Source organism: Toxorhynchites rutilus, chromosome 2, assembly GCF_029784135.1.
Source record: "Toxorhynchites rutilus septentrionalis strain SRP chromosome 2, ASM2978413v1, whole genome shotgun sequence".
In the NCBI taxonomy this organism is placed as follows: Eukaryota; Metazoa; Arthropoda; class Insecta; order Diptera; family Culicidae; genus Toxorhynchites; species Toxorhynchites rutilus.
In genome coordinates this window covers 125084266-125105473 of record NC_073745.1, presented here as the reverse complement: position 1 = coordinate 125105473, position 21208 = coordinate 125084266, and the positions used below count along the sequence as shown (strand labels likewise).

General features: G+C 36.9%; 2 protein-coding genes and 1 pseudogene across 2 annotated transcripts in view; 1 reads left to right on the top strand and 2 right to left on the bottom strand.

Moving 5' to 3' along the window:
• Positions 1–21208, top strand: part of LOC129767366 (reactive oxygen species modulator 1) — a 327366-nt gene that overhangs the window by 118600 nt on the left and 187558 nt on the right. The window lies entirely within an intron of this gene.
• The window catches only part of LOC129767357 (peptide transporter family 1-like), a 56862-nt gene that overhangs the window by 28426 nt on the left and 7228 nt on the right, over positions 1–21208 (bottom strand). The gene's annotated exons all lie outside the window — the stretch shown is intronic.
• Positions 5624–5785, bottom strand: LOC129772175 (U4 spliceosomal RNA; annotated as a pseudogene).

The following is a 21208-nucleotide window of genomic DNA, read 5'->3' as shown; positions in this document are numbered from 1 at the left end:
CAAGCCCTTTCATTTGATACCCATATTGATGGGGTTTTGGAAAACCCACATTGATGAGGTTTTGAAGAAGAAAGGGATCCGCCATTTTGTAGCAGCCGCCATCTTGGATTTTCAAGATCATGAAATACGCAGTTTTGTAATGACTACAGATGTGTGTTTAATGTGAGTATTGGTTGATCTTCCTGTCTAACAACCATTTGGAGATATGCTTGTGCTAAATCCAGTTTAGAAAATTTCTCGCCACCGGCCATGTTGGCGAATAATTCATCTATGGTCGGTAAAGGATGTTCGTCCACTAACAGATTCTTGTTAACGGTCAGCTTGAAATCCCCACACAGACGCACCTTGTTGGCGGACTTCATCACAGGCACTATCGGAGTCGCCCATTCACTGTGGTTAACTTTCAACAAGATCCCCTTTTCCACCATCCGATTGATTTCGTTTTCCACAACATCTTGAATAGAAAAAGGTATTGAACGAGATTTCAAAAATACAGGTTTGCTATTCGGTTTCAGGGTTAGCGAAGCTTGAACTTTGGTGATCTCTCCAATAGAATCATCGAAAACTGAAGGGAACTCTTCGAGTACATTTCTCACCGTTCCGGATAACGGTGTACGCAGCGTTATTTTGTTGACACTAGAAAGATAGTTTTTCATGACATCGTTCCAATTGAACTGCAACGCACGCATCCACTCCCGCCCCAGCAACGGTTGCCTTTTCGAATCGACCACGAACAATCGCAAGACTTGTATTTTCCCGTTACACGCCACATCTACATCAATGGTACCGAAAACCTTTATTTTACTGCCGCAGTAACTACGCAATTCAACTTTTGTCTCATTAAGCGTAATGTCGTTAAACCATTTTACTCTGTCAGCAAGCCCAATCAAGGAAACTGGTGAACCACTGTCTACCTCAAATTTCATCAATACGTCGTTCACTTTAAGTTTCAAAAATATTTTCGAAAGAGGTTCTGCTCTAGAATCATCAAGTTTACCAACATCAACTACACATATTTCATCAATCTCTTCTTCTGAGTCTGACTCATTACCCTCCTCAACCAAATTTGTCTTATATTTGTATTGCTTACTCGAATTAATATTGTTTTTAATGTTGTGGCCCGGAAAGCTGAGACACACCCTTTGCAAATGACCGATTTTCTTACAGTGATTACAAACTGAGTTCTTATGTGAACATGCATTAGCCAGATGCGCTTCACTACCACACCTGTAACACTTAGGGTTAGTAGTATTAGTTACTTTAAAAAAAATACAAAAAAAATAAAAGAAAATACACAGTGTGTTCTCCAAGTCAAGTTCGTTGGTTTGATACACATATCTCAATCAACCTCTTGTTTTGAGATGATATGGAATCAGCTATTTTGTAGCCAAATTGGATTTTTCAAGATAAGCAGTTTTAAAATGACAGCAGAGAAAAAGGTATTTTAGAAATTCGGTCAGTTTCTATTGGTCAAATTTCTATTAATGTGGGACAATCCTACAGACATACGAACAGCTCAAGCTAAATAAAACCGTTTAATAAAGTAATTTGCTATTTTGTGATTACGGCCATCTTGGATTTTAATTTTTCATGATCTACTGTGAACTACTATTCAAGCCCTTTCATTTGAGAGCCATATTAATGGTGTTTTGACATAATATGTAGTCCGCCATTTGGTAGAATTTAGATGGATTTGCATTTCTCATAAATAACCGTGTTCTACTACTTCATTTGATACCCATAATAATAGGGTTTTTAGAAAATATGTAGTCCGCCATTTTGTAGTGGCAGCCATCTTGGATTTACATTTATCATAAATAACTTTATTCTGCTAGTCAGTCCCTTCCATTTGATACCCATATTAATGAAGTTATGAGGAAATATGTAGTCCGCCATTTTGTAGTGGCAGCCATCTTGGATTTGCATTTTTCTTAAATAACCGTATTCTGCTAGTCAAGCCCTTTCATTTGATACCCATATTGATGGGGTTTTGGAAAACCCACATTGATGAGGTTTTGAAGAAGAAAGGAGTCCGCCATTTTGTAGCAGCCGCCATCTTGGATTTTCAAGATCATGAAATACGCAGTTTTGTAATGACTACAGAGATAAAGGTGTGTTCCAAATTTCTGATCAATCGGTCAACAGGAAGGGGGTCAAATTTCTATTAATGTGGGTCAGCGCTACAGACAAACATGTCACAAACATACAAACAGATTACTGGGCAAGCTAAATAAAACCGTTTAATAACAACGATTCCGCTTAGAAACTATGAGGGTTTTATTTGTTTTACAATAATTTTCAAGTCTATAAATATCTTCGCTTATTTTCAAATATCTTAAAAATGTCTCTATGTAAAGAAAATGTAAAGATTTGGCATCTCTGATTCGAGCGCTAAATTCTGTTTTTGACGTTTTGAGGGATGCGAGTGTGAGTAAATTCAAAAAACTTTGAAGTAGCTCGCACGCCGGATCACACATGACACTAACTGGCATGATGTGTTCACACGGTGTGAGTAGCTGTACTGCAGTAACTGACTAGACCGACTCGTATGCTTACTCGCACCGTCTGAACCCGGCTTTAGAGAGGGTAGAAATCATAGAAATATTTCTTGCCCCCAAAAACTCGAGAAATGAATAGTCCGATATGTGCCGTCTTTCATTTTATTATATTTTCTGTAACAAACAAGTATTCCAAATCACAGAGATGTCATTTACAAGTGATTGAAGAACTTTGAATACGGTCCGCGACGATCCATTTTGGCAAAATAAAACTAACGTTTGAAAACAGCAAGCATCCTCTAACATGCGAAATGAAAATAAATATAACCCGTTCAAGTAGTTTTAATCGTCAGTGAAAGCTTCTGCTTTTATACTTGTAAGAGAACGAAAGAGGAAAGGAACGAAACAAAAGAATCAATGTTTCAGTATGCGTAGAGAATATTTCGTTTCCACTTCACCCCGATACACTGAAATTAATACACCGAAAATGACTGTAGTGGAAGTGAGAGCTGTATGAATAAAATTCAATCACTAGCCCTGTTCTTCATTTAATTTGTAAACTTTACGACAAAAATATATTCCTTTTTTCACTTCAGATTCGTTAATAAAATATATCGGGAATGGAATACAAAGAATGGATTGTGTTTTGTTTTTCAATCGTCATCGACTTGGCGCTCTATTCCTCGGTATGTCAAACACAAGAGTAACGAACGTTTCACGTATATGTAGATCGTTAAAACGTTTAAACACACTTACAATACATTAGTTATTTTTTATTTAACAACCAACATATTCACTAGAAATAATTTTTATGGCAAAACAACGTTTGTCGGGTCAGCTAGTATATATAAATTATAGATATTGCAAATTAATTTTTTTTTGTAAATAAAAAAAGAGTACTAATTTTTTTCTCAGTGTAAAGCGAAAGCGAAAAGTGAAAAGATCGTCAAAGAAGTAGGGCTTTTGTATCAGTGTCATTCGATCGCTTTTTTAATCAGTGTTAAGGCTCATTTATACGTTGCTAGTAGCTGACTTGAGAATGAGCAGCTACTGACCCGGTGAACTCGCTTGACAATTGGTTGACTCGCCTTGTCCGTTCACACAGTGTGAGCTGCTGACGCGAAACTAGATACTGCAGCATTGGCTTACCAGGGGTGCCAGATGATTTTTCAAATGTCCATCAAATAGTCAGAAACAGCAATCAGGTCCGAATTTGACAGATGATTGATCCGAATTCGATCCGTATTCGTCTCAGGTTTTCAGTTGCATTTATTTTATTTAGTTGCACAATTTTGTCGCGAAATACACGCTGACCGTGTATAAAAATACTTTGTGCTGAGTTTCTTCGAACTGAAGGTACTATCCGAAAAAGCAGAAAGGCAAAAGGATTTGGGCCAGGAATTGGATGCAAGGAAAAGGAGCAACAAAAACAATATTGAAGGAACTCTACGATGATGATCCTCTGGAGTACAGAGCAGTGTTGAGAAAAACACCTGAATTAGTGGAAACACTGTTGGATTTCATTGGTCCAAAAATACAACGCCAAGATACACTCATGAGGGATGCTATACCTGCAAGAGTGAAATTAAAAAACGACATTGATGTGCCTTGCTTCTGGAATATCGTTCAGATTGTTGGCGATATTTTTTTAAAATCTCGAAAGCTAAGATAATTTCGGAAGTATGTGATGCTAAAAATGACAACCTAAAAGTTTTTTTTTAATTTTATTTAGTTCGCCCAGCCAGCAGCTTCGTGTACCAATTTGTGAAATAAAAATGATGGTAGATTTGAATGAAAATGTACTTTTTAAAATCGAATATGTATTCTGTTTTTTAGAACAATGCTTTCTTTGCAAGTTGTGAGTGAATTTTGAATGAAAATTGTGCCTGATAGTGATTCTATATTAGAGATTCTCAAGAAAACTATCTCAAAAAGAAAGCGTCCCCGGCCAGCGTGCATATCAAAATAACAAGGATTTCGTTTAGAAACTATGAGGGTTTTTTTTGATTTTCCAATAATTTTCAAGTCTATAAATACCTTCGCATATTTTCGAATATCTTAAAAATAGAGACATGTCTTTACATTTGGCATCCCTGACTCGAACGCTAAATTCTGTTTTTGACGTTTTGAGAGATGCGAGTGCGAGTGAATTCAAAAAACTTTGAAGTAGCTCGCACGCCGGATAACACATGACACTAACTGGCATGATGTGTTCACACGGTGTGAGTAGCTGTACTGCAGTAACTGGCTAGACCGACTCGTATGCTTACTCACACCGTCTGAACCCGGCTTTACTTGTTTACTTTTGTTATTAGTAATCAACACGGACTTTTGCCTCGGATTGTTTTATAGCGAATTCGTTTTTAAAACTGAGTCAGTGCCACACTGACTCTGTAATAAAAAAACGTTTTCAGTTTCACGAATGCGGTGGTTTGTTGGTGTGCGTTATATAGTCTGATTTGTTTATATTTGCGACGACAAATGTACAGTGTCGACGTCTGGTGGCGATATTAGTGATTCTGAGGTAAATTATTCTCTATCAGATAAGAAGGGCCAAGTGCAGTGTAAAAATATAAAAGTTTGAATGACATTTTTTACTTCATATTGTTTGATTACCTAACACATGTAGTCCTGACACTCACTTAACCATTTGTCGTAGCATTTCCTGTTTGTTCCACAAATAATTACTATTATAATATAAAATCATCGTTAGACACAGTTTTCGTTCAATGTTTCTGCGATATCGGAAAAAAACCCTCTTATTTCATCACATAAAATAAATATTCGATACGTTAAAGTAAATTTTCATTCATAATTTTTATTTTGAGAGCATGTTTATTCCTCCTGAATATCCATAATAATTTTCGCCTCCCAATGAAAGCACACGGGGCTTAATGCCGTCTACACGACTATACTCTTCAAAATCAGAATCCGAATTGGATTACGATTCCAATAATACAACAACAAGAGCAGTAGCTTTTCCATTTTCATAGTCTTCATTTCTAGATTTTCCAAAACAATACTCGGAACTTGACAGTTCAGTATAGTTGTATTGGTGAACCCGAGTGCCAACCCGTGAAGCATCTCAGTGCGAAACTAGCAGCTTTCGGGACGAACTAGTGCGACACTGAGTGCGCAACTGAGTGAATAAAAAAACGTTTTGACAGCAGTTAGTGCGGCACTGGGGTTGAAACTGAACAAAAACGAATTCGCTATTAGTGTTCAACTAGCAATAATCACACCTCACATTAACCTCAATGGTTATGATATCGCCACTGCGCAAAGCTGGTCTCGGGGTCATTCACTCGCTTTTTTCAAACTTTTCCAAGTAGACAATCCACAAGTATATAGAATAAATTCAACTACGAGGGACCTCTAATGTCTCTAGAAGACATTAGTTCATTCGCACTAGAAAATTTGAATAATTGTGACGTTGTATTTTTATTAATTTGGACCTATATCGTACAATAGATTAACCTAGATCTTTCAAACGACCACTTCACAAAACGAAGGTATTCCGGTTACACACCGTTTCAATAATCAGTTATATGGATATGGTTTGGGCTACAACCAAAACTTCAAAGCTGAAATAAACAAATTGAGTTATCACAGTTCCGTTTTTGTGGAAAAACCGGGGCGATATTCACCCAATCAACGGTATATCAGGCTAATTATCATTTCTAAACTCATGAAATTAAGTTCGCCGTTCATTGTTCACATTTATTGAAATCAACTTCAAAACCTCAAGGCAAGTTAGTTTTGTGAAATATATAACAATGTCAATTAATATATATATTAAATAAGCTATCAATTTTTGTCCAAATGTAAGCTATGAATTTTAGTTTTTTCGATATGACTGTGAAGACATTTTTTCGTACCATGTGAAGACATTTGAAGACATATACCACCGAAAGTGGTATAAAAAGGACACACGTCCCCTTCGTAACGATGACAAACGACGAATGACGAAGATAGAGAGAATCGCAAAGTCGTAGTGTTGATGGTTTCTGAGAAATGAACGAATTATTGATTTTTCGGTCTGTGAGACCAGTGCGCGAGTATATGAGGAATGAAGCCGAAGATTTTAATCCCATCAACATGTAGCACACGTTAGAAAAAAATATTACAATAATTTGTTAAAGGCCAGCTGTTGGAATATTTAAATTGCTTTGTTAATACAGTGAAACCACATTGAACTTGATGCTAGCAAAATGGATAGAGAAAGTAGAGTGTGAAGATAATTGTTGAACCGTTTTTTCCGCTAGTTTTTGTTTGTGATTGTTATGACTGCTTGTTTTTTTCTTGAATCGCGAGTGGTTAGTATTGTATAAATGATCGATGTCCCTTTCAGGTAACTGTTACTGATAAAAAATAGTTCAAATGTCAAGTTCAAATCTGAATACAATACATCTAAATACACTGATAAGCAATGCACCCATAATTGGGGAAGACGACCTAAAGAAACTTCAGAAGCGCGCCTGGTGGATTTTCTGCAGCGGCTAACCTGATGTAAACGATGCGTTGTTCTGAAAGAGAGCTAAGTGATATCTAAGAATTTGTGGATGATGTGTTGTTGTAAGATGAGCAATATCACTTGTCCACCGCTGCCTTCGTCTGCCTTGAAGAGTTCGTAGAAAAATTTCTGTCGCGTTGGTAGGCTGCGTGACTTCGCTGGTCGGTTGCTTCCTTCGATGACAATGGCCGAACTCATCTTCACTCCACATGCGCTGCCAACTAACGAGTATGTGCTGACGAGGAATGTGAAAAAATTCGTTAAAAGCAATTTGCCTTTCAAAAAGTGTGCCTTCTGAAGCGCCCGAAATCGAGCAATGAGAGGACACCCATGCTAAGGTAATCTTGAATAATTTTTGACCAAAACACTCAATAGATGTCTTTTTCTTGTTAGGAAATAAGATGAGCGTTTATCGTTATGAGCGGATTGCCTCTATTGAGCTAAGACTGTCTGAAAAAATAAAATAATGGTCGATGGGCAGTGTTTCAATGATGCCTAGAGCATAGTATATCGCACCCATTTCAGCGACATACACGGAACAGGAATCTTTGAGTTTGAAAGAGGCACTGGAATTTTCATTAAAGATGCCGAAACCAGTGGACCCGTTTATCAATGAACCGCCAGTAAAGAACATTTGATCAGATCTAACTTTCTGATATTTTTCCGAAAATATCGACGGAATAACATTGGAGCGTAGATGATCTGGGATTCCATGGATTTTTTGTCGCATGGACAGATCAAAATTGACAGAGGAATTGATAAAGTATGGGAAGCAAACTTGATTGGAGATGCCTGGTGAAGGGTGCACATCGTGGGTAAGGTACTGATGGTATAAAGACATAAAGGTTGACTGAGTAGTCTGTTGAAGTAGATTTTCGAAGTTATCAATCACCATAGATTCATAATCTTGCAACGGATAAAAAATCTGTAAGATAATTGTGTGAACCGAAGAGTAAGTGGGGATACTCCTGCCAAGACTTCGAGACTCATCGTATGTGTCGAATGCAAACACCCCATGGCTATACGCAGGCAACGATATTGTATCCTCTCCAGCTTGAGAATATGAATCCTGGCAGCTGATCGGAAAAACTGCCATATTCTAACACTGATAATATCATTGTTTTGTACAACTGAATGAGGTCTCCTGGATGGGCGCCCCAACATGTTCCGGTTATTGTTTGGAGAAAATTGATTCTTTGCTGGCATTTCTGTTTCAAATACGCAATGTGTATTCCCCAGGTACTTTTAGAGTCAACATATACTCTAAGGTATTTGAAAAACATCGAGTGCCTGATCGTTTTGCCGGATAGTTAATAACCCGTTCGTTATTGTTTGTCATTGTTATCATTGTTTGTGCTTTCTGAATTGCATTTTGCATTATTTTTGCAGTTCGTATCCAGGTGATAAACCAATGGGAAAGTAAAAATGCCCTATGCAAAATTTCAGCTCAATCGGACTTTATTTGCTATTGTGACAAAGAACTTTGTTGATACCAAATGCTTTTAAATTCCATGGAACGTCGAGATGTACTGCTATCTCGTATATTTTTTTGGTAAAAAATTTGACTTTCTGGGATTGGGGTTGTTTATTTCAGGATACGAGGCAGAATGTATGGTAAGGGACCTCTTGCAAAATGAAAACTACGATTTCAAGTACTCCACCACTGGGTTATTTTTTTGATGTTCCAAAAAATCGAACTTCAACGTCTTTTTGACACTAGTAAATAAAGTTCGATTGAGCTGATATTCTGCATAGGGATTTTTTTTCGCGGAAATCGACATTTTATAGGAAGTCCCGTTCTAAAATTCTAAGGTAATTTTATCCCATACATTCATTGGCACACGGATGTATATAACCGAAAAAAACTTAGACGAAACACACGAAATGGTAGGTGAAGATATGTTTAAAGTAGCCCAGTAAATCTCGAAGTAAATTTCAAAGAATTATCCATCATTCGGTTAAGGGTGCAACGATTAAAATTTAGTTATCCCCAATTTAACGTAATTTTGAACGTGTATTAAAAAAAATGAACGCTCCTCATTTTGTAAATGTGTACTTGTAGAATAATTCCTCTGTTCTGATGTCGTTTATTCCACTATCATGTTGTTCTCGGCATTTTATTCCATCGTCTTTTTCCGATAATGTAAGTCTTCCAAATTCGACCATAAATGAACGAGTTTGTCGTATTTTGTTGAGGAAATACGACAAATGTTTCTCTAGGTATTTTTGGGGAACCTGATTAATTCATAGTTTGAAGATGTTTTCCACCTTTCCCCTACCCGTCGCTGGGTAGAACACCTGCCCCGGAAGTTGCTTGAAGTTCGATTTTGTCAACTTCGCGTGGGAGAAGCTTGGACTTTCGTTTTGCGCGAGCAACGCAACTAATCACAACTAATGTTACTCTCGAACTGGTTAAACTTGCATTGCTACACGTTCATCTTGAACTTCATGCTAAAAATATAAACATTTCATGTGGTTTGGAATCGTAATAGCAACTAAGATGGTTACCATGAGTGGAGTCTCAAGGAAAAAGCGAATTCTATCGGATTCATTCAGAAGAAATTTGTGCAGTGTGCATTTTAAAAAGGAAATGTTATCCGGTGACCGTCGTCATCGAAGGTTAATTCGGCTTTTTATATTCTGCTCAATTGCCGATTTTTTTTTTGAAGACGACATTCAATGCTAAACGAAATTCTCATGGGCAACGCGTAGGATACGACTAAAGGAGAATTCGTATTCAATATGTGATGCGGTACAACCAAAGTGTTTTTGCTCCATTCATGTTTTCGATGCAGCGCGGTTCAAGGACAGGTTTTTTTGAAATTTTATTAATTGTCGTTTCCATCGGACCGTCGAATTGGTGTGTAAATGGAGTTTATTGTAAACGTGACGGTTGTTTTCTTACACTACTGACACAGTTTCACAGTGTGGTGTGAATAAAAGTAGATTCCTTCGGGTCACCACTTGTTAGAAAAGGTTGTTCAGAAGTGTTCTGTAGATGGCGAGGTGAATGGTCCATTTTATGATCTGTAGTATCTGCTACATATGTTCATTGATTAATTCGAGACACTCATACACCGAGCAGATGTTTTCGTTTACATTTTGGTGACAGCAAAAGAGGAAGTGGAAGGCCACACATCTCGTTCAGTTATTTATATTCGATTGGCTTTTGATAAACAACAGACAGTTCAACGTTTCTTTTAGTAGTGCTAGAGGCCGCCAACATCTCGATCTGACTGGCTGGCTACATACACGGTGAATCGTGGGGGAGAAATAATGGGTGAAAGGCTTGCACAATCGGTCTGTGACACTTTTGGACGAAGGCCTGGCGAATTGATATCAATTAAATCTGAACAGTGATTTGTGCGTTGGCGGTTTTGGTTGCGATTGCTCGGAGGCGACGTCTTTTTTGGCAGGCGTATATGGATTTTGTTTCGATCAATATATAAGACTAGCTGACCCGGCAAACTTCGTCCCGCCCAAAATTTATTTTTCGTTATCACATTCACGTTTTTTTTACTAAGCGCACGGAGGTGACGTCTTTTTTGGCAGGCGTATATGGATTTTGTTTCGATCAAACCCCTACATACCCATTTCATGTCGATCGGTTCAGTAGTTTTCGAGTCCATAAGAACCAGACAGACAGAGAGACAGAAAGATAGAAAGACAGAAAGACAGACAGACATCACTCCATTTATATATATATAGATGTATACGTATGAATTTTGTACCGGAAAAAACTTTTTGCTGGAAATTGTATTGCATTATTTTCAAAAGTTTCGGTTCACAATTTGTCCAAACCGGAAGTGCACATATTTGAATGCTTTCTGAACGCGTATGTTACACACTATATGTTCTATCAGCATTAATTTGCGTCGAGCCTATTTGTACTTTAAAATACAGCGAAACGGTATTTATTTGTTTATTTACATAACGTGTCTTGTTACCTCATATGTTACTCAAAATTATCATATTTCATTAGATTCCATTACCGGAATCGATCACTTTAACCAGCATTTCACTTCTTCAGGATTACACTTAAGAAAATCAGTTTTCTTTGGCGCCAACAAGCTGCAATTCCCCACGGCTGCTTTCCTTTTCATCAGGTTCATTTATGTTAATGAAACACATAATTATCCCATCAACACCAAACATTGAGTTTCATCGACTTCATTACGAAAGCAGCGAACTCTCGAAGACTCGGCTCATAATTTCAAGAGCAAATCTTCCATTATCAATTAAAAACAACGAAACACGACCAAAGCAAAAGCGTGTCATAGCTCTCCCCATACGGAGGCGCGCAGCATCGAGCTTCTAGTTATTTTTAAAGTGAATTAGGCACATAATTATACACAGGCCGACATAGCTTTCCACTTGTCCGACGACGTAATTTAATGGATTTTTGACAATTGCTTTTTGTAGCACTAAAAATAGTGCACAAACAGTTTCAAGAGAATATTGAGCATTATGGTATGTAGGAAATTAATTCGCACTAACGATCAATTGAGTGGATGGATTATTCAAATTTCCGAGGTATTTGGGTTATTAAAATGTTCGAACAATAATAATAATAATGGAAAACTATTCTCATATCAAATAACAAAGACAGTTTGGATAGACAATTGTCATCCGAGATGGAGCATTGATGGGAGAATCCAAGGTTATTTGACACTAGTCATATATGACTATTGATGGTCATATATCGGGCAACACTAATGCAATTGTGCCAATGGAACGCGCGCCTAAAAGATGACATTTTAGTTTACATTTTTTGTAAACAAAGATTGGTGCAGCAGAGTCTCGATTATCCACAGGGGTGGCATTGTAGCTGCGGATAACACAATAAAAGATTAAAAATGACATTTCAGCCTGTAGACTAAGTTTTATTAAAATAAGAAAAATAATCGAACTTCAAAACTATATACAAACATATACATACCGACATATTCCGGGGAGACCAACATAATCACAATGCGCAATAAACTATATATCAGTAATGTAATTATATATTAGGCTGTCAAAAAAGTCCTGCGATATTTTTTTAAATTTTCATTTGTTCATAAAATTAGTTACAATCATCTGTTTTAAGTCAAATATGCGCCGTTTTGTTCGATGACTTGTTCCCAACGAGATGCCAACTTCATAATACCCCTGTTATAGAAGCTCGCTTCCTTATTGGCAAAAAACTCGGATAGCCAATTTTCACAGGCCTCTTTTGTGGCTTCTGACTACCTAGCTCGTTTGCCATGGACAAAAACAGGTGGTAGTCACTTGGTGCAAGGTCCGGACTATACGGCGGATGCAAAAGAACCTCCCATCCGGAGCTTCTGGCGCGTCAACAAAGAAGTGTGTGGCCTGGCGTTGTTCTGATGGAAGACAATGCGGCCTCTGTTTATCAAAGATGGCCTCTTCTTCATGAGTGCTACCTTCAAGCGGTCCAGTTGTTGGCAGTACAGGTCCGAATTGAGCGTTTGGACATAGGGAAGCAGCTCATAATAGATTATTCCTTGACAATCCCACCAAACACACAGCAGAACCTTCCTGGCCGTTAATGAGGGCTTGGCCACCGACTGAGCCGCTTCAGCGGGCTTCGACCACGACCGTTTGCGCTTCACGTTGTCGTAAGTGACCCACTTTTCTTCGCCAGTCACCATCCGCTTCAGAAACGGGTCGATTTTGTTGCGATTCAGCAGCGATTCACATGCGTCGATACGGTCAAAGATGTTTTTTTGCGTCAACGTGTGTGGCACCCATACATCGAGCTTCTTTGCGAATCCAAGCTTCTTCAAATGGTTAATAACGGTTTGATGACTTATCCCCAGCTCTTGGCCGATGCTACGGCTGCTAATATGCCGGTCTTTCTCGGCTAATTCAGCGATTTTGTCGCAATTTTCGACGACAGGCCTTCCGGAGCGTGGCGCATCTTCGACGACCTCTACACCAGAACGAAAACGTTGAAACCATCGTTGTGCGGTGGAAATGGAAACTGTATCGGGTCCATAAACTGCACAAATTTTATTGGCAGCTTGAGATGCATTTTTGCCTTTGTGATAGTAGTACTATAAAATATGTCGAATTTTCTCTTTATTTTGCTCCATATTTGCGACACTATAACTCACGAACGACTTAACCAAACAAAACACTGTCAAAGACTATATTATAGCGCGCAAAAATACCTTTCCAACAAGCTATAGTATGACTCGATACAATGAATACAACTAGAACTACGCGCTCACAACGACACCTCGCGGAAATACCGCAGGACTTTTTTGACAGCCTAATATAAGACGGATTTCGCGCAAACTCGACCAGATGTTGGCATGAACCTCTCTGAACTTAATGAAATTTTCTGGGCGTGAAGACCTTACCAAATAAGCAACTTGTCATACTTAGTTTTCCGAAAATTTATCTAGACTAACATATGGAAAAGGCCAAATATTTTTGATTATTTTGTTATAATATTTTTTTACTCGAAAATGGTAAGTCCTACAAAAAAGTGATCTAGGATCTAGTTTTAGGAAAATAATTGAATTTTCAGTAAAAAATTCTGAAAAATTATATTTTGAAATCCTACACTGAAAAAAATCGATTTTAAAAACTAAAAGTCGATTTTAAAAACTAAAAGGGTCTCAAACTATCACGAAAACCTTCCCCGGACCCAAAAACCCCTACATACCAATTTTCATGTTGATCGGTTCAGTGGTTTCCGAGTCCATAAGAATCAGACAGACTGACAGACAGACAGACAGAAATCCTTTTTTATATATATAGATAGATAGATTTTGAAGATTTTGGGATCATCTACTGCATTTGGAAACCTTTTAGCTGCGATTTTATTTTCATTTAGAGGAATAAAGCAATGAAATTTTTGTGTTCCCGATATTGTTTTCGCGTGATTGAATGGTTCCTCAAGCTCACTTGCCTTTTTGTATGCTGTTCTTTGGATAAGTAACAGACATTCAATTCCGTGATACATTTGTCACTTTGTTAAACTGCCCAATCATAAAGCTCAAGTGCTGTCGTTACAGAAGGGATTACAAATCTTCAGAATGTTAGATAAAAAGAAAAACTAGGAAAGATATGATGATTGTATCTCTTAGAACATAAGGTAACATGTACATCAGGGTGCTAATGAAAATGGTCATCTTGAATTTCAAAAAGTTACCCCATAAAAAACCAAAGCGGTCAAAGTTTGAGTTTTTTGATCGAAAAATCAACCAAGGGGGGGGGAGTAAAGGAAATCGAGATTTTTGAAAAAAAAAAAATTGATGCCAAATGTCTTAAAATTGCATGAGATCTGGTGTCATCTTTTTTTTTTGTCAAAAATCGGCACTCTGGGACATACTATCGTGTAAATCAACATTTCGTATTTCCGAATGAAAAATCGAGATAACTATTTTTATTGGCACCCGAAACCATACTTTTCGTTTCGTATTTCAGAAAAAAGGTCCCAGAGTGCCGATTTTTGACAAAAAAATTTTTTGGAGATGACGCTAGATCTCGACGTTTCATGCAATTTTAAACATTTGGCATAATAAAAAATTCGAAAACCCCGATTTCCTTTACTCCCCCCTTGGGTGATTTTTGGATTTTCAAAAAACTCAAACTTTGACCGCTTTGCGCGACTCTCCCTTGAGTCCGATTGAGCTGAAATTTGGCATAGGGTGTTTTTTCGAGGTGGTGAACATTTTGCATAGGGCAACTTTTCGAAATTTAAGGGTTGATTTTGACGTAGAACTACGTCTTTCATTAAGGGTGCCAAATCAGAAAACAGGTCACGTTTTTATGAAATAAAGTTAACGTTAATAACTATTTTTGCCGCGAACGGATTTTGACGATTTACATACCAAACTAATCGGAAATTCCCTAAGATTTGTTTAATATGCTATACATTACAATCCCATAATCTTTGTATGGTTTAAATTGATGAAAATTGGAAGTACTCCCATTTCCTCATACATTGGTTCTGTCCATTTGTGTGCTTTTCCGAACAGAGCTGTCAATAACAAGCAACATATCGACGAGCAACGAAGGGGAAATCGTAAGATGTAAAGTCTCCGTGAACAAAGGAAAAGAAGAAGAACGAAGTGGAATATTTGCCTAGAGTATAAACAGTGGATCTCGCTGAGGCAAATTTTCATTCTTTGTGTGGAAATCGACTGAACAACATCGTTGCTGGGCGAGCTGGACGGCGAGGGATCGAATGCCTTCTCAAGGCAATAGGGGTGGAGGTTTATGGATAAAGTAAAGTTTTCCAAGGGTCTTTTTGAAGGTTAGAGATGAATGAACTGAAGATGTTTAAAGTCTCAAGCAAGGAAGGTAGGCAAACTTTTAGTATCGTTCTGTATTCAAAGCAATGAATACCCTTGTTTTCCGTCATCACATGTCTTCGTTTCGGATTGAGCTGTGGACGCGGCCAACTTATTCACTCGCTGATATCTCTGGCATTGCAATCATTGCATCAAACTGACGCCATTACATTAAGGTTCTGAGCTACACAATTGTGTGGGGAATCATCAAGCTAGGATATCGTCAGCTCACCAAGAAAATAAATGTTCTGGCATTTTGTCTGTGATTTGGTTTCGCGTGCCAGTAGCGAAACATTCTCGACCAATGATGATAGCTACGCTTAACGAGACCGGCAATATTAACAGAAAGGGCTTCTGTTGGGAAAAGTTCAAAACGGAGATAAGTGTGTGTATATTTAGTTGCTTTAAGCGATCGATATATGGATATTTGTGTGCGTACGGGCGTGCTTTATAAACCGTACGTAAAAATAATGCATCTTCTCTACGCTGAAATCCCATTTGTATCTGCTCCCGTGTGCATTGGCCCTGTCACGATGCAACAATCGGAATTTTTTGATGCTGTGATTGACGTTTGGTGGTACAAACTATGCAGCCGTTATGATAAATATAAACAAGGAGGGGAGATAGCGGGAGGGACTAGGACTTGTATTTGCGCTAATCTTGATCATAATGAAGCAGTGCTACTCTTTTCGAGTTTGTTGAGATTACCAGAAAGAGTTTATTTAGTTTGGGTCTTGGTGACTAACAAGAAAGCAAACGTAGTTCTGAAATTTTGTATGTGATTTGGTTTCGCTTGCCAGCAGCAAAACTTTCTCCACTAAGGATGACAACTGCGTTTATCTCGAGCATGTATTGTTCTGCGAGCACAAGAATGATTCATCAAACAATTATCGTCAAATGATTCTATAATAAAAAAAACATTTCAGTGCGACCAAACTGGTAGAATGGTTATTTCAAAATTTTCGTAGCATTATAGAATAATATCCGCAGTTATAAACAAGCGACTTGAATTAAACTACAGAGTAGTTCTACGTCAAAAATGCGGTCGTGTCTTGAACACAACCTCCTATAATTTTTTACCATAAATTCATTGGCACCCTAATGTACATGTATAGGATCAGATGAATTAAAAATGAATTTAATGCCAAAAAATGTCATAAGTTTTATCACATTTGATTTGAAATAAAGACCTCTAACACACTCTTTCAACATTTTAATTATTATTATTTATTTTTTTTATTTTGGGTTGGCTTTCTGCACTGAACAAAAAAATAAACTTAATTTCAACAAAATACTGAAAAAGTTTTTGTTAGAAATTTTTTTTTGACTTAAATATGCACAAGTTGTAATGTATGGAAGAGTTGTAGGGCACATATTTATCTACCATTAATCTACCATTTCATCAAAATCTAAGATGACCATTTTGAGAAAATCGACTTTTAGTTTTTAAAATCGATTTTTTTCAGTGTAGGATTTCAAAAAATATTTTTTTAGTATTTTTTTCTGAAAATTCAATTATTTTCCTAAAACTCCCATAGATTACTTTTTTGTAGGACTTACCATTTTCGAGTGAAAAAGTTTTATAAAAAATGGTCAAAAATATTTGTTAGTCTAGATAAATTTTTGGAAAACTAAGTATGCCAAATTGCATAATTAGGTAAGGTCTTCACGCCCAGAAAGTTTCATTAATTCTGAGAGGGTCATGCCAATCCCATAGACGAGTTGGCGCGAAATCCGTAATAAGTAATTTACAATGTTCTAATTACAGTGCCTATTGTACTGTCCTGGTTGTTGGCACTTGCATTAAAATTCGTTTTCTTTGAGACTTTTTGGGCGGTTGGATTTGATGGTTATTTTTAGTCCGCAGTTTTTCGGTTTCTCCATGACCTACCATCGACTCTCAAAATATTAACAAAAAAGTCGCAGTTAAGCATGTCAGGCAAATTTTATTGCTGTTGATTCATTTCCATGATCTAAAAGTTCCCAAAATCACTTTGAATTGCGACTTCTTTTTCCCCCAGGGATAATTCTCGGAGTATTCTGTGTTCTGATCAATGTGGCATATATTTATATAGAATTATTCATTCGAGTCTCAAACAAACGGTTTGCAATCGTTATAGAAAAAAAAATGGTTGCAACATGTGTTGAACGCGGCGCGGTGCGAAATTAGTCTTCCCCACTGAATTGAATAATTGAACAAAAAGCAAAATGAACGATCACAATAAAATGCTTAACAGCGAAATCATAATTTATTGGAACGGTCTTATGAGACATATAAGTGGATAGAGACATCATTTTGAGGAAATAAAACTACAGCTATTAATAGAGTAGTTTTGTTATATGTCAGAACACATGTTTGAAGCTTTTTCACAAACCTGTTATTAAGAACAGTCATCGACCATTTCAGTTTCAATTAATTTTCAATGAATTCGGAGTTTTTTTTTGCATTTTTGAATGAGTATGCTTTCATACCCAAATTTCCGGGGTAATATTGAAATGAGAGAACATATTTTCAAACAACCAGTTAGAACATTGCTGATTACAGCATGATTTCAGTAATGTTAAGTCTGTTCACACTAGTATGTAATGTTTTAAACCTTTAGAATTATTTCCGCGTGTCAAATACTAATCACTGACAATAGGAAGTTTATGCCCTACCGAAATCGAAAAAAACGTATCAAAAAAACACAATCATCTCGGTTGGGATTGAACCAAAAAAATAATATAACCAATAATGCCTTCAAATTGGCGCATTTATGTTGGGTAACCATTTTTGATTACAAAACTCGCTTTCCATAAATTATATGCCATAACTGCGTATGATGACTTCAGTCGATAAGTAAGGTCGCTTACTGATTGATCTCTACGTTGCACATGCTGAAACAGTGATGAGCTTTGGCACTTTTTATGAACTGAGGCCTGCAAAATGTATGTTTCATTGGCTGACAGTAAACATAGTGCTGTGTAAAGCCCAGTAGCAGTGAAATGTTTTAAATATATGGTCAAAACATACGCGGTGTTGTGTGTTTGTCGTTTAGCTAACGGAAGTCGAGCCAAAATTCGCGATGTGACATGGTGTCGCAGTTATGAATGTAATTTTCAATGCCATTTGTAGTGGAAAGACTTTCCTTGTTTTACTCGCGATTGCCACTTCAACTCTTCCGTTACTGGTACTAAATACAGCGCTAGAAATGTCGATACAGAAGGGATTCCAGAGACAGGATTAACGTTGGGTTTCTCAATGCAGCCATTCCATGCCAAATCTATATATTGGATTGCAGATTTTCGTTGTTTTTGTAGTTTTGTTCCTTATCGCAAAATTTTAGACTTGCGTTTTTTACCTTTCCGTTAAGGTGACCATTTCTATTTTAAGATTGTCCGAAAAACCTTATTTTCCCCTTTTTTCCAAAAATGTTTCAAAAATTCATAACATTTGAACTACTAGACCGATTTGAATGATCGATATATCAAATTGAAACCAATGAGCTAGTATTCTTTAAAAAAGTATTGCACATGTAGAAAATTGGATTTCGTTTTCGTAGTTATTGTTATTTTTTTGTATTTTTTTACAGTTTAAATGGTCTCGGGACCAAAGACACTATATTTTTTACATTTATTCTAGAAAGCTAAGGGTGCCTTATTTTCATTGTAGGGTGGTTCGAAAATCAACATTCTACCTTTTTTTTTTTTTTTCCAAAAATGAGTTTTTTCAAAAAATTATAACATTTGAACTATTGGACCGATTCAGATGATCGACCTATTAAAATAGATCCAATTAGCCGATTCCAATTGGAAAAATATTACATTTGCCAAAAATTTAATGTATGTTATATATGTCCATATTAACCGCATTGAAAAAAAGTTCTACTTTTTGGTCTGTTTTAATTTCAGTAAAAACATTGAAAAGCACTTTTTGTTAGAACATTTGACAGATTATTTCAAAAAACAGTACAAACATTGTGAGAAACTGCATTAAATTTTTGGGAAAATTGGAGTTCTTCTTCACATGTCCTTACCACCACATGGTAATTTTATAGTTGTAGACTGCCGTTTTACGCATAGTTGTCCCATGTTACTTTTTGACGATTTTCACTTTTCTTCATAAAACGTTGTTTTTATGCAGAATCTTACGGAAAAACACAAAAAACATATAGTTTATTCCCAACTTTTAAAAAAACAACATCAAGCTCAATTGTCCCATGTTGATATTCTGTTCATAACTGTCCCACACCTTGTGTACACTTTGTTAGCGAATGCCTAATAACAATGAGATTTATATTCTGCGAAGGTGTTGCAGATCACTCATTTCTTCATAAGACGATGTTTCTATGCATAATCTTTCGAAAAAACACAAAACAATTATTATTTGTTCCCAGTATATCAAAAAACAACATCAAGTTCAATTGTCTCATGTTGATATTCTAGGCATAACAGTCCATGGAACATGGGACAACTATGCGTAGAACGGCAGTAGAGGAAATGCAAGACCTTGCGTACAGCAAAAACGATATTTTCATAATTCCAAAGAAACCTCTGTTGAAGGAATGAGTCGATTGCCATTTTAGGTTTTAATTGTTTATATTCTTATTGTTTCAAGTTTCAAAGGCCTCTCTAGAAAGGTAAACGTTTTGACCATAACCTAATCCGAAATGTGTTGTTTTTCGATTTGTATTGTTTACAGCCATTTAACAAATATATTTCCATACTCAGAAATATTTTCGCGCAATCATTTATCACGACTTTTGACAAGAACCATTAAGGAAAAGTGCATCGATCGATTCACTTCCACTTTTGGCAATTGGAGCCTCATTTATTGCCTGTGTTGAACGCTGCTATAACGAATTGAATCGTCTTAGGCGGCGGTGACACTGGATGCAGAAAAGTGGTCGTACGAATTGTATGCAATAGTGAAGCTAAACAACCACATTGAGTTGTATTGGTGTGGTTACATTGCTTCCCCCTTGCTTCGTTCGTATTCGTCAGCTTCAATCGAACAAAATTGTTTGTTTCTATTCGTACAATCAAATTTTCGTGCGTACTCCTATCCTAAGTAACCTTAGCCTTAGACGCGCATAAACCGACGAAAGCCACGAAGGCCATTCTAAATGAGTTTATATGTCCGAAAACATCGATGCTGCGCTAAAACGTGTAATAAAACTAACCGTCATGTGATATTTTGTGAGATATAGGCACCCATGGGTACTAGTTGCACTGAATATATGTCGATCTGGCAATTTAGCAATCAATCTGCCAAAGATGCAAGACAAAAGACATAGAATTAAAAATCTCGATGGCAATGCTTTTAAAGACTTAAGGACTCATTGATCTGCGAATATGAGTCGGAAAGTAAGCAGTAGTCGAATATATGAGTGCTTTAAAACAAACCAAATACGAACAAAAAAGCTGTTCGCGCTTAAAACAAATTGGTCACATGGTTTTGCGCATAAACTGGACATGTTGCATCAAAGCTTTCAAAGTAATGAATTCAGAAAGGATCACAATCATTTGTATGCCCGAGGGTGCGGGGGTTAAATAATCAAAACAAATAAGCGCCGTTGGATCACTACTAATCAAGGAAATGAAAATTGTCGCGCACCACATGTATTAACCAATAATTTGAGTACTGCAAAATAAAGTAAATAAATGTGTCATTCATCTTACAGTTCTGGTTTTTTACCCAATGACTTTGTTTTAGTTCTTGATTTCTCAAACAACGGTTTTCGTCGGCAGAAATAGCCATTAATGCATTGAAGGACCATATTTAGAAAAATAATAGAAAAATTGACAAAAATTGTGCACATATCTCTTATATACAAAACGAAGTCAGGGTCAGGACTACGAGTTTTAAGTATTTAGGTAACGTCATGTATTAATTTCCATTCAAATTT